Here is a 15,773-nt window from a genome sequence, read left to right as displayed (position 1 = left end):
CCTCCCCAAGGGCCTGAAGAGGGGAACAGGAGTGAGGATGCAGAGGAGGAAGAAGAGGATGATGAGAATGAGGTAGAGGAAATTCCTACTACCCGCACTAGTCGTGAGTCTTGGGTGTGGCGGTTATTTATCATTCATGGGAATGGTCCTAAGGCTCGTGAGAACCGTGTTACCTGCAATGAGTGCAAAATGATACTCAGTCGCGGGAAGCACGGTAAGTACAGCTTTGGGACCACTACTATGAAGCGACACCTGAGGTCATTTCACTCTGGGGCTATTCGCAGGGTTGTACCTTGCGAAGAACGTAGCAGGTTGATTTCCTCTACTTCATCCTCTGTTTCTGATCCTGTCACCACAAGGACCACCTCTGTGGGACAGCGTCTTTCTCAAGCTGCCTCACAGGCCATACAGAATGCTGATGACCCTTACCTTTCGAGGGTCACAGTTGTATGTATGTACTGTGACACAGTACTCTGCAGGGGGGAGCGACTTCGGAGTGCTTTTGAGACTATCGTCTCAGAGCACGAGAAGACCTGCTCACTACTCAAATAAAACCCACTCTACATCTTCCTCTCTCAGCTCGCCCTTTCTTATCCTTGTGGTTGGTGTCCCCCCCTTTACCCTCCTTTACCCTCCTCTCCTAGTGTGTCGTGTCTGAAAAACCAAAAAAAATACAAAATTACAAAAATCAAAAAAAAATAAGGCTCTTTTCAGAGCCGCCTTTCCCAGTTAAAAAATAGAAGTGAAAATAAATGAAGCAGGGCTCTTTGTATTTTTAAGAAGTTCCCGGACAGTTCACGAACATTAAAAAAATTGGGTTGCTACTCCATCACAAGCATTGTAATTTTCTCTGGAAAGAAGTGAAGTGGTGGCTCTGAAAAGAACCTTTGGGTGGTGTTTGTAAGTCAAAAATTGAAAATGCTTAACATCTACTTCAAAATCGTTGTTGTAATTCCAAAAAAGGTCGCAATGCATTTTGTACATTTCTCAGAAAAATCTGATTGCCAGCATAAGTAAGATGGACTCCATCTCTGCGAAAAATGTATGTACTACAAAACATAATATTTTCATTGTGAAAAGAAGACATGCCAAAATCTCTTAGAAAGCCACAAACAGCCTTATTAACATTGCACCTTGCTTTTTCCATTTGTGGACCAAATGAAGAAGAACTAAGCCACATTTGTCTATGCGCAATCTGTGAAAATATCACTTGAGAATTAGGAAACATGTCCATAACCTTCCTAAATCCTTCTTTCATAGCAAATTCCAAACAAATTCCAGTCACATGTCCTAAACTGTTCCCTCCACAATGAATTACAATTATGTCTGGATGTTGCTCTGTCTCCAAAGTAGCACAGAGAGGTAGCAAGTCCAACCACTTCATCCCACGTACTCCATGCCAGTGTACTTCCACATGTGGGAATCCAAGATCTACAGCTACTCCACAGCTTTCTGCATGCACCTTCAACCAATGTATCCACAAATCTCCTAAAATCCAAACAATCTGTTTTCTGAAACACACAGCCATAGCTATCTTTTGTTCTCTCAGCAAAAAGAGTATCTGAGAAAATCTCTCCTGGCACAACACACCCACCAAACTTTCCTGACCAATCCCTTTCAGTGCTTATTCTCATTTGCATGACTTCTGAACCCAAAAATCCCCGGATGTAACTCCCGATGTCCGCGAACTACCGCCATGTCCGCGGACATATCGTAACATGAACAGCCCTTCTACCGTTTCCACTACACTCTCTCTGCCATTCCCTCATTGGATGTACCTCAAAAATCACATGACCATGCACCAATCACATTCAAGACCTCTACATCTAACTGCATCATCATAGATCAGCACTGCAAATGTACTCTGAGAATCTCTCTGAGTACAAGTGTCATATCATTGGCAAGCAACATCTACCAGAAATACTGTACAAGTCTTCAAGATTTCTACTTCCAGCTCCATGCATATCCATATGCATGAACACAAACTTCAGGTATGCATATTTTCTGTATAGTAGATGAACACATTTTCAAACAGACTTTTACCTTGTAAAATCTGTAAAATGAATTTACTGTACTTTTTTCAATTTCCTAAAATCAACTATCACTTATAAACCTTTATACTATTTACTTTCTTTATACACACACACTCAAATCATGTTAAACTAACATTTTTTAAATGAAATATATAGACTACATATATTCAAACAAAATTGCATGCAAACACAATCTATGTTTAAACCTTTATAAAAATACTTGTACAATTTCATATTTTTAGTTTTTATTTATTTATTTACTTAATTACTTTAAACTAGACATGACATTGAGGCGCTATTACCTAGAACAGTTTACTTACAGAAATAGTGGTATTCACTAATATATTATAAATTTCACAAGACATAGTAAAGATATTTTTCTTTTGCTACAGTTAGTCATTCAATACAATTTGTTCATTAAGACCATATCATATGTACTGAACTAATGCAATGTATCTTATGTAAATAAATTAGTTAAATGGTTTTACAGAAGGCACTGAGGATTTCAATTAAAAAAATCAATATCTAAATTAAAAACAGTGCTATATACAAACAAAGTTACTAATTTGAAGCTTTTACAATTGCAGTGAAGACCAGTTTCCTGAAAAGAAGCAGCCGAATTCGAAGAAGAAAGAAAAACTAAGAAGTTACCTGTTAATTTTAAAAAAAAAGTAAGTAAAATATCACCATAATATTTATATTATTAATCAAATATACTATAACATTAATACGAGCTATTTTGGTTTCTTAAAATAGAGATTTTGTACCATTTTGTCCAAAAATGTCCATGTCTTAAACAGCGATTTACAGCCAGAACGGCCCACAAATTTCTATTTTTGGACACACAAATCAGCCAACTGAACCACTACAATTTTCATATTATAGAACAAACAACTGTTTTAATTGTATACATTAGATTTACTATTTGTACTTTTCCACACCACTAGCTTACTTTTTTTTGTCATCTGAACCCCAGTTTAGTAACACATAAATTCAAGAATACCTATCCCTACTAGTTTTAGCTCCCAATGCACAATCACACACCATTACATACATCTTTATCATCTTACTCAAACACTCATGCACACAGCACACATACATTCCAGAACACCCCAACCCTTATCTTCTTTATTTTTTTCAACAGACCCTAAAGAATGCCTACCAAAAGACAACTCCGTAGAAAGCAACGCAAAATTAGAGCAAATGAAAATAAAGGTGTCCAACATAAGCATCGATCTCTAGCGGAATTTGTAAAAAAAGTTGAAACAAAACAGCTAATACAATCATTTAGTGAAACACAAGAAGTTTCAAGTACAACAACTTCGCTTCCTCTATCAAAATTTAAAACAAAACAAAAAACAATTAACAGAAAATCAGCTATCAGTACAGCTAAAACTACTTCTTCAAATTTTAATATAGTGCAAAGTAAGCATACCAAGAAAAGTATTTTAGCCAAAATATACCGTCACAAATTCCTTCAAAATCCTATAAAAACAGGAGAGAAATCAGGTTCAAAGCTTAAAACCTATCGTAGGAAATTAATCTTAGAAGCATTGATGGACAGTGCAATTCTTCTCAAAAGAAATGTATTTATTTTACTGTTAAACAAAATGAAACCACTAACAAAACTAATAACTAAATTACAAAAAAGACTTCTCAATAAGCGAAATGTCAACAGAAAGAACTTCTTAAGTATCTGCGGAGGTGAATGGAATCACACTACGAGCACAGAACCATATTTTAATGAAGAAGCGTACAAAGAAAAGCAAACTAATACAATTGCCATAAATAGCAGTGGTCGAGGTTATGAAAAAGTGAATAATACCATAATGGAACAAGAAGTACTCCTTACAAAAATATGCCCTGAAAACTTAGTATTACCCCTCCATTCAACTGAATCAGAACGTCTAGTGTACAAATGGCCATGCACGTCAATGTGTAACATTCCCAAACAATGTTTCAAATCTTTACACCAATTCCTCAATAAATATGTAAAAAGCAAAGACAAAATCAAAATTAATTTACTGCAAAATATAGATACCTGTCCAGTGCGCAAGTACACAGGACTACAAGGACATTCATTGGCCTGCATTACAGGACCTACTTGTAAAACCACTTTCCATGATATCAAAAGGATATCAACACATCATTCAACTATAAGAAATCTAGTCTATAAACTGTACTATGCTAAAAGTCCTGCTTTAGCACTAGCAAAGTTAAATAACATCATTCTACATGGTACAGCAAAAGACCTACTTGAAGAAATTCACTATATCCAGAAAAAATATTTTGGAAGTGAAAGCCATTTAGAGAATGAAATAGCTTTAAACCAATTAAGCAACAATTCTACACATGGAAACCTTTTGCTAAACACATACAAAAAAGAAATACTAAAATTTAAAAGTACATGAGCTGAAGTACCAAACCATGTATGTGTATGTTGCCGTAGAAATTTTAATAAAAGTAACACAAAAACTGTGGACCTATCATACAAAATAGAAGACAATGAAGATTCTAAATGGTTTGAATTAGCTCTCTACCTTCTAGCAGAAAACAAATATGAAATAACTGAGCCCTTAATACTTTGCAGTTATTGCACTACAAAACTTGACAACAACCAAACTCCTTCACGTTCTATCACAAATAATTTGGAATTATACCCAGTACCAAAACCTCTACAACAACTTAATTTATATGAGAGCATCATAATTCAAACAGTACACCCATTTCAAGCAATAATACGCCTTCAACCAAAAACAGCAAAATTACCTCCCTCTGAATTGGTAAAAGGCATTCGTGGAAAAGTAGTTTATTTACCATTAAATCTAAAAGAAAATGTGCATACTCTAGGAGTGCAACGTCCAATGCAGCAATCTTTAATTATATTAGTAAATGGAGTACCTACAAAAGATAAAAAAATATGGCAACAGCTGGTAGATTTATATAAAGTTAGACAAGCCTTCCAATATCTTAAAGAGAATAATGAATATTACAAAGAAATTAATATTGAAGAAAACTTGAAAGATACAACTGAAATAATTCAAGAAACACAAGAAGCTGGTCAATTTGAGCTACTAGATCCTGCTACAATATCAAATACTTTAGACCATTATACAATTCATCCTTTGCACTGTAATGACACCGTACAAGATGTACTAGAAACTTACCAAATGCGTCAAACAAAATGATCGCCGATCAGTATATGGGAAAAAAGTATAGAAGCATGTGCTTTTCCTCTACTCTTTCCTACTGGCAAAGGAGGAAGGTATGATGATAGACCTATTCAAATATCAGCTTCAGAATACCGCTCATTACGGATGTATTCTGAAGATCCCAGATTTAGACAAAATGTGGAATACATATTCCACCTACTCTTTGAAAGTGAACTAGCAACTTTATGTTACGGAGTTGCACACATATTAAAATCAGGATCACGCTTTCAAAATATGACAGCTACACAATTATTAGAGAAAGTGCAACAAAAGGATGAGGTTTTACAATCAAATATTACAAATCTATTAGCAAATATGCGTGGTACTAAAGAGTACTGGTTTCGACGTCATGGAGATGTACCTTGTATGATCAGAAACCTTGGCCCACCCACTTGGTTTGTTACATTAAGTTGTGCAGAATATGCACGGGAAGATTTACATGATTTCCTACGCATATCAAATAAAAACAAAACAAACATAGATATTCTGACAGCTGGAGAACTTTGTTCTTTGGATCCTGTTAATGTTTCAAGATATTTTCACCATCGCTTCATTGCTATGCTACATTTTATTTGTAATAAAACTTTTCCTCCCCTTGGAGAAGTGCAACACTTCTTTTGGAGAAAAGAATACCAAGCCAGAGGAGCACCACATATCCACATGCTTTTATGGATTAAAGATGCTCCTAAATTTGGTCAAGACAGTGATGCCACTGTTTTACAGTTTATTGAAAAATATGTCACTTGTGAAATTCCATCAGAAGCCACAAATAGTGATCTTCGTGCACAAATTTTACAATTTCAAAGACACAAATGTGGAAAATATTGTCGAGGCAAATACAAAAGCAAAGGCAAATACTACACCAAATGCCGATTTGGTTTCCCTAGACCAGTTACAAATACAGGTCAAGTAAACAACCTCATGTCTTCAGTTAGACATAGTGTTAAAGGTAAGTCACCTAAAAATACATATTACATAAAAATAAAAGAAGAAGAAAAATATATCGATGATTATAATGCAATCATTGCCCACTTATGGAATGCAAACATAGATGTGCAGTACATTGCAGACAATTCTACTGCAGTTGCACGATATGTCACAGCATACTTAACTAAAGCAGAAAAGACAGAGCTCCAAGACCTCTGGAATGACCTGTCATCAGATAAAACAGTATCTCAGAAATTATACAGCTTGGGCATAAAAATGCTCACCCATAGAGAATGTGGATCTTATGAAGCAGCTGATCGTTTAACTGGTACTTCATTGTATGCTAAATCTGAAAATATAGTATGGCTAAGTCTTGGTCCAGCTAAATCTAGAAAAAGAGTTCTAAAATCATATGAAGATATAGAAACAATAGCCAAACATGATCCCAACAGCCAAGACATTTTAAAAAACAATTTATTGGACACATACTACCCAAACAGAAGTAATACTTTGGAAAACATGTGTCTATACCAAATAGCCCAAAACTACACATACAAAAATAATATGAAACCTGATGAAAAAAAAGGTAAATATAGAGTGACAGACTGTGAAGGCAGCTTAGTTAAACTCACTAAACCAAAACTTAATTAATCATATCAAATTGTCATTGAAGACTCCTCAACATAAAGAAGTATATTACATGTCCCTGCTACAACTCTTCAAACCATGGATAAAAGAAGAACAATTACTAGATAACTATGACTCATATGAGGATGCTTTCAAAGCAAATGAAAGCACTATAACTGATGTAAACTTTACACAGTACAAACCAATGTTGCACAATGAACAGCAACATGAAGAAGAACTCCAAGCCCAACTAGATAAGGATACTCTTGACAGTAGTCAACCTTCTGTAACAGGAAGCCAAGAACCACTGGGAGGACCACTAATAACAAATGAGGCAGAATTAGCTATGATAGAAGTAGAAAACACCATGTGTCAGTATGGTCAGTATGAAGATAAGGAAGACTTAACTATACTACAATCAAAACTAAACAATGAGCAAAGTAACATTTTTCAAGAAGTAACAAAACAAATTGCACATGGTGTAAAACATGAAAATAAAGAATGTTCCTGCCATAATTATAAACCTATACTACTGTACGTCAGTGGTGAAGCTGGTTCTGGCAAAACATCAAAATCATTAGTAAGTTCCTTCAACAATTGACAAACAACAAACTGCCAGCTGTTGTCACTGCCCCCACAGGTTTAGCTGTCTACAACATAGGTGGTGTTACATTACACCGATTACTACTATTACCAGTAGAACACCAGAACAAATTAGACTATTACAAACTTTCTGCAGAAGCTGCAATGGAATTATGCAGAGTATTGAAACAAATGAAAATGCTACTAATAGATGAAGTGAGCATGGTCTCCAACCTGATGTTAGCTTTGATTCACCTCAGATTACAAGAAGTACTCAAAACAGACTATGAAGAGCTCTTTGCAGGAAAACACATTATTGTTTTTAGATATCTGCTTCAATTAACACCAGTAAAAGGTGAACCTATTTTTAAAACATTGGGCACAAACTCTGCCGTAAAACTGTTGGCAGCATTGAAAATGTCAACCTTTGGCAACATTTCCAATACAGAGAATTAACAGAAAACATGCGCCAATCTGCAGGTCTAACTTATGCCAACATTTTAAAAAGTTTGAGAGTTGGTATACTTTCTAAAGAAGCTGAGGCAACATTGAAAACCCGGCACATTAATGCACTTTATGGCGATAATGCATGTGCTACAGATGTTATGGAACAATTAGCCCACACAAATGTCAATTGTATGGCCTTAATGCCAACTCTTGCAAGCTGTTTCAAATTCAATGAAATCATGCTAAGTAAAAAAATGCAACCAATAATGGAAATTAGAGCCACAGACAAACTAGATGTACATGGTATGACACTACCCATGTGTGACCAAGCCACAACAAGACCAAATAATTTAGAAAAATCAATCTCAAACACAGCAGGCTTAGAAAAGATGTTAAAATTATCCTTAAATTGCAGAGTAATGCTTAAACGTAACCTTGACGTGGACCAAGGACTAGTTAATGGAACACTGGGTACAGTTGTTGGCTTTCAAACATACCCACGTGACAACAAAATTCAGTTTGTCAATATACTCTTTGACAAACTTTCAGAAGTAAAACGGATAGGACGCTCAACAGCTAGATTCCTTCTCTTCAAAGATATGTATGTACGCAGAGAACAATTTTCTCTAACTCTTGCATACGCAGTCACGATTCATAAATCACAAGGTCTTACCCTAGACAAAGCAATGATAGATATTGGTAACACAGTCTTTAAAGAAGGCATGAGCTACGTAGCACTATCACGCTTACGTACACATGACGGTCTATTTCTAATCAACTTTGATGCAAGTAAAGTAAACGCTGATATTCCTTGCATTTTAGAATATAATAGACTTCGCTCACTATACACTCCCCATCTAAACACATATTCTGTTCCACAAAAACTAAAACGTTGTAAAAGAAAACTAAATCAAACAGAAATGCAAAAGGACGTCACTGCAAATCCTCCAAAGAGAGTAAAAGAAACTAATACTTCATCAAGTACTACAAACAAAAAAGAATCAATTAGAGAAAGTAAACCAGGTACTTCTTTAAAGAAGAAAGACAAACTCCAAAAAAAGCAGTTAGATACAGAACTACCTGGACCATTTAAATTCTCAAATATAGTTGGTGTAAGTTGCTATGCAAATGTAGCAATGAATATTCTATTTCAATTACCACCAATTGTTGACAACATTTACTTACACAGTACAGACCCTCTGTGTTTGCAAATGTTAGTACTTCACAGAAATGCAGCAAACAATCCTGACAACACATATAGTGTTTTTGGAATAAGACGACAATTGGACTACTGTGCTGGAATGGTGAAATTCACTATAAACTCACAGGAAGATCCACAAGAATTTCTAATGTACTTACTATTAGTACTGGAAAACAAAAACATACCTATAAATGAAATCTTCCAGATTTCATACATGTGGAAACATACATGCACTCTGTGCAACAATGTGACACAAGAAGAAATTCCCAATGAATGCTTCATATATATATCAATACCAAATTGTGAATCCATTCCATTTCAGCAACTTGTACAAAATGCAAACCATGGTAGATTATGCTCTACCTGCAATTCAGATAATCTCTCCACGTTAGTAATACAAACACATAGTAAATATGTAATACTAATGCTTCTACGTTACAATGCAGATGGTACCAAAAACAACTGCAAGCTGACTGGATTCACACATAGTCAAATATCACTTGGTAAGAAAACCTTCACAACAATAGGTATAATCTACCACGCAGGAGCCACAACCAATTCAGGGCACTACACGGCATATATAAAAAAGAAATGTGGATGGTTTGAATGTAATGATAGTACCATTACTCTAAAGCAGAGATTACCAGCAAATCCTACAAACGCTTATTTGATGTTCTTAAAACCAGAATTTGATAAATAAACTGTATTTAAACCTTTAAGTAAATTTGTGTTAAAAAAATATAAACTGTTATAATACTCCAAAAGCTATCTAACTGCTCAAAGATTCTACAACAACTAATCAGATAAATGAATACCACTAAATTAGACCAAAAAATACACAGTTAGAATACGCCAATTGGTATCTAACTGTCCCAAAATTATAAATTTGTGTTAAAATAATATAAACTGTTAGAATAATCCAAAAGCTATCTAACAGCTCAAAGATTCTACAACAACTAATCAGATAAATGAATACCACTAAATTAGGCCAAAAAATACACAGTTAGAATACGCCAATTGGTATCTAACTGTCCTAAAATTTAACAATATCCAAATAGATAAATCAAAACCACTAAAATATATTAAAAAAATAGACAGTTAGAATACGCCAATTGGTATCTAACTGCTCCAAAATTTTATAATATCAAAACAAATGAAGAATCTGTTACTGCTCCAAAAAAATACAACAAAGCAAAGTATAAAGCATTAGCCAGAAACAACAAGTGAACACTGAAAACAAACAAACAAATAAACTGTAGCATAACAGAAAAAGGTTTTTATTTTAATCCAACATGGATTTCTTTTTCTCCCACAGACCCAATGATTTTAGCAACAAATGCAGAAACTGAGCAAATTGCACTGTACTCTGATTTGTACTCTACTAAATATGAGGGTCGAAAAAAAATAGAAGAATATTGCTTATACAATGTAATAAGTCATTACAAAATACTAATACTAACATGCTATTTTCTTTTATCACAGGAATGAAGAAGAAAAACATGGACTCCCATTACTAGACCAAATAGTAAGTATAAAATAATAAGGACAACCATAGCAGCATATCACATCCATAGTATCTAATACCTTTGTTCCTTATACATTTGTTTTTCACCCAAAGTTTTAAGCAAATATGAATGTGATATGCTGCGGTGGTTGTTGCCAGGGCATAGAGTCTTGGGTGCATGGCCAAATGGCCTTGCACCCAAGACTCTATGCCCTGGCAACAACCACCGCAGCATATCACATCTATAGAGTCAAACATTTCAACTATGATCTATGGGAAACTTTTAATGTCCGCGAACAATGTGAGTGTTCTTAGAACACTTTGAACTTGCCAGCGAACAATACGGACACCATTTTCAGGACACCCCCTACGAACATTTCAGAACAACGCGATAGTTCTTAGAACACTTTCAACTTAACAACGAACAATACAGACAGCGTCCTAAGGACACCCCCTACGAACATTCCAGGACACCGGGAGTGTTCTTAGAAGCGTCTTCAGAACACCACCATCTTGTTTATTTGCGAACATTTCAGGACACCGCGAGTGTTCTTAGGACACATTCAACTTGACAAAGAACAATACGGACAGCGTCCTCAGGACACCCCCTACGAACACTCCCCGGACACCGCGAGTGTTCTTAGAAGCGTCTTCAGAACACCCCCATTTTGTTTATTTGCGAACATTTCAGGACACCGCGAGTGTTCTTAGGGCACATTCAACTTGACAGAGAACAATACGGACAGCGTCCTCAGGACACCCCCTACGAACACTCCCCGGACACTGCGAGTGTTCTTAGAAGCATCTTCAGAACACCCCCATTTTGTTTATTTGCGAACATTTCAGGACACCGTGGGTGTTCTTAGAACACATTCAACTTGACAGAGAACAATACGGACAGCGTCCTCAGGACACCCCCTACGAACATTTCAGGACACCGGGAGTGTTCTCAAAGCGTCTTCAGAACACCCCCATTTTGTTTATTTGCGAACATTTCAGGACACCGTGGGTGTTCTTAGAACACATTCAACTTGACAGAGAACAATACGGACAGCGTCCTCAGAACACCCCTTGCGAACACTCCCCGGACACCGCGAGTGTTCTTAGAACAGTTTCACTTTGCTTGCGAACAAAACGGACACATATTGAGTCCTTAGAACACCCCCCAGTCAGTTTATTTAGAACATTTCAGAACGCCCGTGATGTCCGCAAACAAATCGAACACAAACAGAACGTCTAACACATAAAAACACAACTTTCATCCTATCTCATACACTCCCACCCTCCCCAAACACTCCTACACACCAACACACTCTACAAAATACACATTTTGAACAAAGTTTCACCGCGCTGTCCGCGGACGTCCACGAATCCAAGATGGCGGGCGCTACCGAAAAATCTGACGCGCTTCACGCTCCACGCCGTCCAATCAGCGAACACGTTGCATGTCCGCGAACATCACGCAAGACGATTGGCCAATCAGGACACTGTCCGCGGAGCGAACAGGGAAGTGTGTCCGCGAACCGAACACAGATATCACTAATTTCTTTTGACCTACTTTTTTAAAAAAAACTACTGGACGGATTTTCACCAAATTTGCAAAAGCACGCTTTCGGGACCAAGCCGCTGCTCCTGGTCCGGATTTGGTGGAAATCCGTCCAGCGGTTTGGGCTGTAGGCACGAGCAAACATTTTTTCCCATTCAGTCTATGGGAAAAAAAAAGTTTTGGGACCCCCCTATAACTTTGCCCCCCCTGGATGAATCCTCACCAAACTTTGCAAAAAAAAAAAATCAGAGTGACCCAAATACTTTTTTTGCAAAGTTTGGTGAGGATCCGTCCAGGGAGAGACAAGTTATAAGCCACCCAAACAGTGCTCTTCCTATGGAAACAGCAATTTAACCATAACTACATGGCCACTACTGTGGCCATGTAATATACATCAATGAAAAAACTCTGTTAAAGGGACGTTATGGTTAAGTTGCACTAATAAAAACCTATGAAATTCATTGAAAAAGGTTTGTTAAAGGGACGCTATGTTTAAGTTGCACTAATAAAAATCTATGAAATTCAATGAAAAAACGTTGTTAAAGGGACGTTGTGGTTAAATTGCACTAATAAAAACCTTTGAATTTCACAGAAAAAACTTTGTTAAAGGGACGTTATGGTTAAGTTGGACTAATAAAAACCTATGAAATTAAAAGAAAAAACGTTGTTAAACGGACATTATGGTTCCAAGTAAAACCGAAAAACCCCTGAAATTCACCAGTTATGTTAAGCTAAGCAACCATAACTCACGCCACCACCGTGCACTGCTAAGACTAACACCCAGGACATCAAAGATGACATCACAAATGTCATTGATGACATCACACATGAAATACATTTTGATGAAAAGTCTCTACAAGGAGTTGTGTTTATATTGTTGATAACAAAATGTCAGGAGTGATCGTGAGACCTATCATGAACTACTTAATCTATTAAAGAATGTACTCATCGGAGCGAGCAGGGAAGTGTGTCGGCGGACCGGACATAGATATCACTAATTTTTTGTGACCTACTTTTTGGTCATTTTTTTAAAAACTACTGGGTGGATTTTCACAAAATTTACAAAAGCACACTTTCGGGACCAAGCCACTGCTCCTGCCGCAAATTTGGTGAAAATCCGTCCAGCGGTTTGGGCTGTAGGCGTGAGCAAAGTTTTTTTCCCCATTCAGTCTGTGGGAAAAAAATAAATGTTGGGACCCCCCCTATGACTTTGCCCCCCCCCCCGGACCAAACCTCACCACACTTTGCAAATTCAGAGTGGGCCATATACTTTTTTGCAATGTTTGGTGAAGATTCGTCCAGGGAGAGCGAAGTTATAAGCCGCCCAAAATCTGCTCTTCCTATGGGATTAGCAACTTAACTATAACCACACAGCCACTTCTGTGTAATTCTAGTCTACTTCTAACTGTATTTTTGTTTCCCTCCTCCCTCTGTTACCTTCCCTTACTTGTTCTAAGGCATGCACTTTTTGCTTAAGGGTTCAGTCTTTTTCACTCACTGTTCGCATGTTTTCTTCTCTGGATGCTCGGGATCACTGCCCACGTCACTGCCTCTCCTGCCGTTCACCTTATCGGCTGCTCATAGAAGTAGGAATGGGTTTATGGGGAAAGCAAAGGTTCCTTCTGACCTTAACCTGCAGGTTTTTCAATTTATTCTAATCACTGTCTACGGGGAGCTTCTCGGTCTACTTAGCCGGATGGCAAAGCACATGTTATATTGCGGAGGACCTAGAGTTACTTTATGTCGATGGTCAATGGGTGTCTTATCTAATTGATAATCGATAAACCATCCTATCTCTGCTACCAAGTCTCCACTAGGACCCCAACCGGCCCATAAAGCTGGGGGTTGCCTAATAGCACTTTAAGATGAAGTAGCAGCACCTGTGAGATGGATGGGGATGCAGATTAATACTCTAGCATAAAATCAATAATGACAACTCAATGGTTTGGCAAAGGGAGTCCGTTTAATGACAAGTACAAAAAACAGGGTGTTTCATGAATATCAGTGATTGCTTGATCTTCCTTCTCGCTTCACAACTCCAACAAACTTCATAAAAAACACATCATGTACACTAAAAACTTGTCATCACTGACGCGTAATGCTGAAAATGTTGCATGCAATTCTATTGGTTCTAGGAAGTTAACTTTAATATAGGTACTATATCTGTATATGGTAACGGAGTGAGGGGATTGGGTATACACTGTCAGGTGGGCATCTAAGCCCTACCTTAAACATGGCTACTGTAGACATCATTAAAAGTACGACATCCCATTGGTTCTACTAACTATAGGACCCTAGATTACTTGGTCCACTATGATTCGGTCGGCACCAACCCCAATCATACTTTTCCACTTTGCCTAGCAGCATGCAGAATGGTCGGCCAGGTGCAGGGTGCTTGGCAGCACCCCCAGCCTTTCTCCAATTATTGCTACAATCAATCATCACTTCAGTGGTCATGTGTCAATTATTTCACAGTGATTGGCCTTGAGCTGCATCTCTGTCTGGAAAAGTTATGATATCTTTGCATGGCACACCGCCATGAGTAGGTGTTAAAGTCCCCCTTCTTCTCGCTCGGCTGGTCACAAGATTCAGACACCCTAAATTGCCTCATTCTCCATGTAATTCATGTATTTGATTTTTGTTTTTTTTGTCCACTACCTGCCTTCTGCTTCTTATCTTGACCTTTCTGAGCAGGATATTCTGTTTCTTGCTTCATTAATTGTAGCTACTGTTGGTCTATTTTAGGAGATACGACCTTGGCTTTTTGGCACAATTTGTCTCTGTCTGAGTTTCGCTTCTGTCTTTTATTCTTGATTTGTTAACTATGAAACTTTCCTCATGCGACCTCTAGTAACCTTTGTTTGATTCTGCCCTTGTGCATAGTGGATGTATACTTATATAACGTGCTTCTATTGAGGTAGGTATGTATAGGTGGCGCTTGCCGCAATTTATCTCACTACTAAGCATAGCAAGCCGTGCAATTTTCTTAGTTTCCTTGCAGTTCCAAGCATATATACACGTGTATCTGAATATCTTCACCGTGCTCATGGCATAAGCTTCTTACATTTGACATCGTCCGTTCACTTTAGGTTCACAATGTCCCTTATCCATGGCATTTCATCTCCTCTTGTCACTCGCAGGTCGTCATATCTTCTATATATGAGTCAGTCTGGGTTCTTGTGACATCACCATTTGTCTTACTTTAAGACCTTTTTGACATCTTCAGGGACTGTACTCTGACAATCTTCATTCCGTTTCATTTGTTGATATGGTTTTCTCAATGGATACTTTACTGTTCAGGCTTTCTTAGGTGTCGGTACCTCAATGGGTGCTGTTCCTCTGATGGGTACAGGAAAGAGTCCCACTGCGGCTCTCTGCTGGTTTATTTGCTCCTCGTACGACACATACTTTGGCGTGAACGTTCCTGGTACTTCAAAATGGACGGTTGGAGTGCGTCCTGTACTTGGGACCTCCTCTACACCATTTCAACCCCTTACCCCCACCCCATATATATTTATTTTCAATATTTTTTCGGTAAAAGTTAATTCTCTATTTTCCTTTCGGTAACATCACTTGATACCATCCCTTATTCGCCAATGGTTGGTCATATACATGAATATGAAAAGATGGGGGCTGATTTATTCCTATATATTTTTCTGCAGAATTTCTGTAATCCCCAGGATAGAGGATTGCT

Source organism: Ambystoma mexicanum, chromosome 7p, assembly GCF_040938575.1.
Source record: "Ambystoma mexicanum isolate Mex_15411 chromosome 7p, UKY_AmexF1_1, whole genome shotgun sequence".
NCBI lineage: Eukaryota > Metazoa > Chordata > Amphibia > Caudata > Ambystomatidae > Ambystoma > Ambystoma mexicanum.
Note: the sequence above shows the minus strand (reverse complement) of the source record.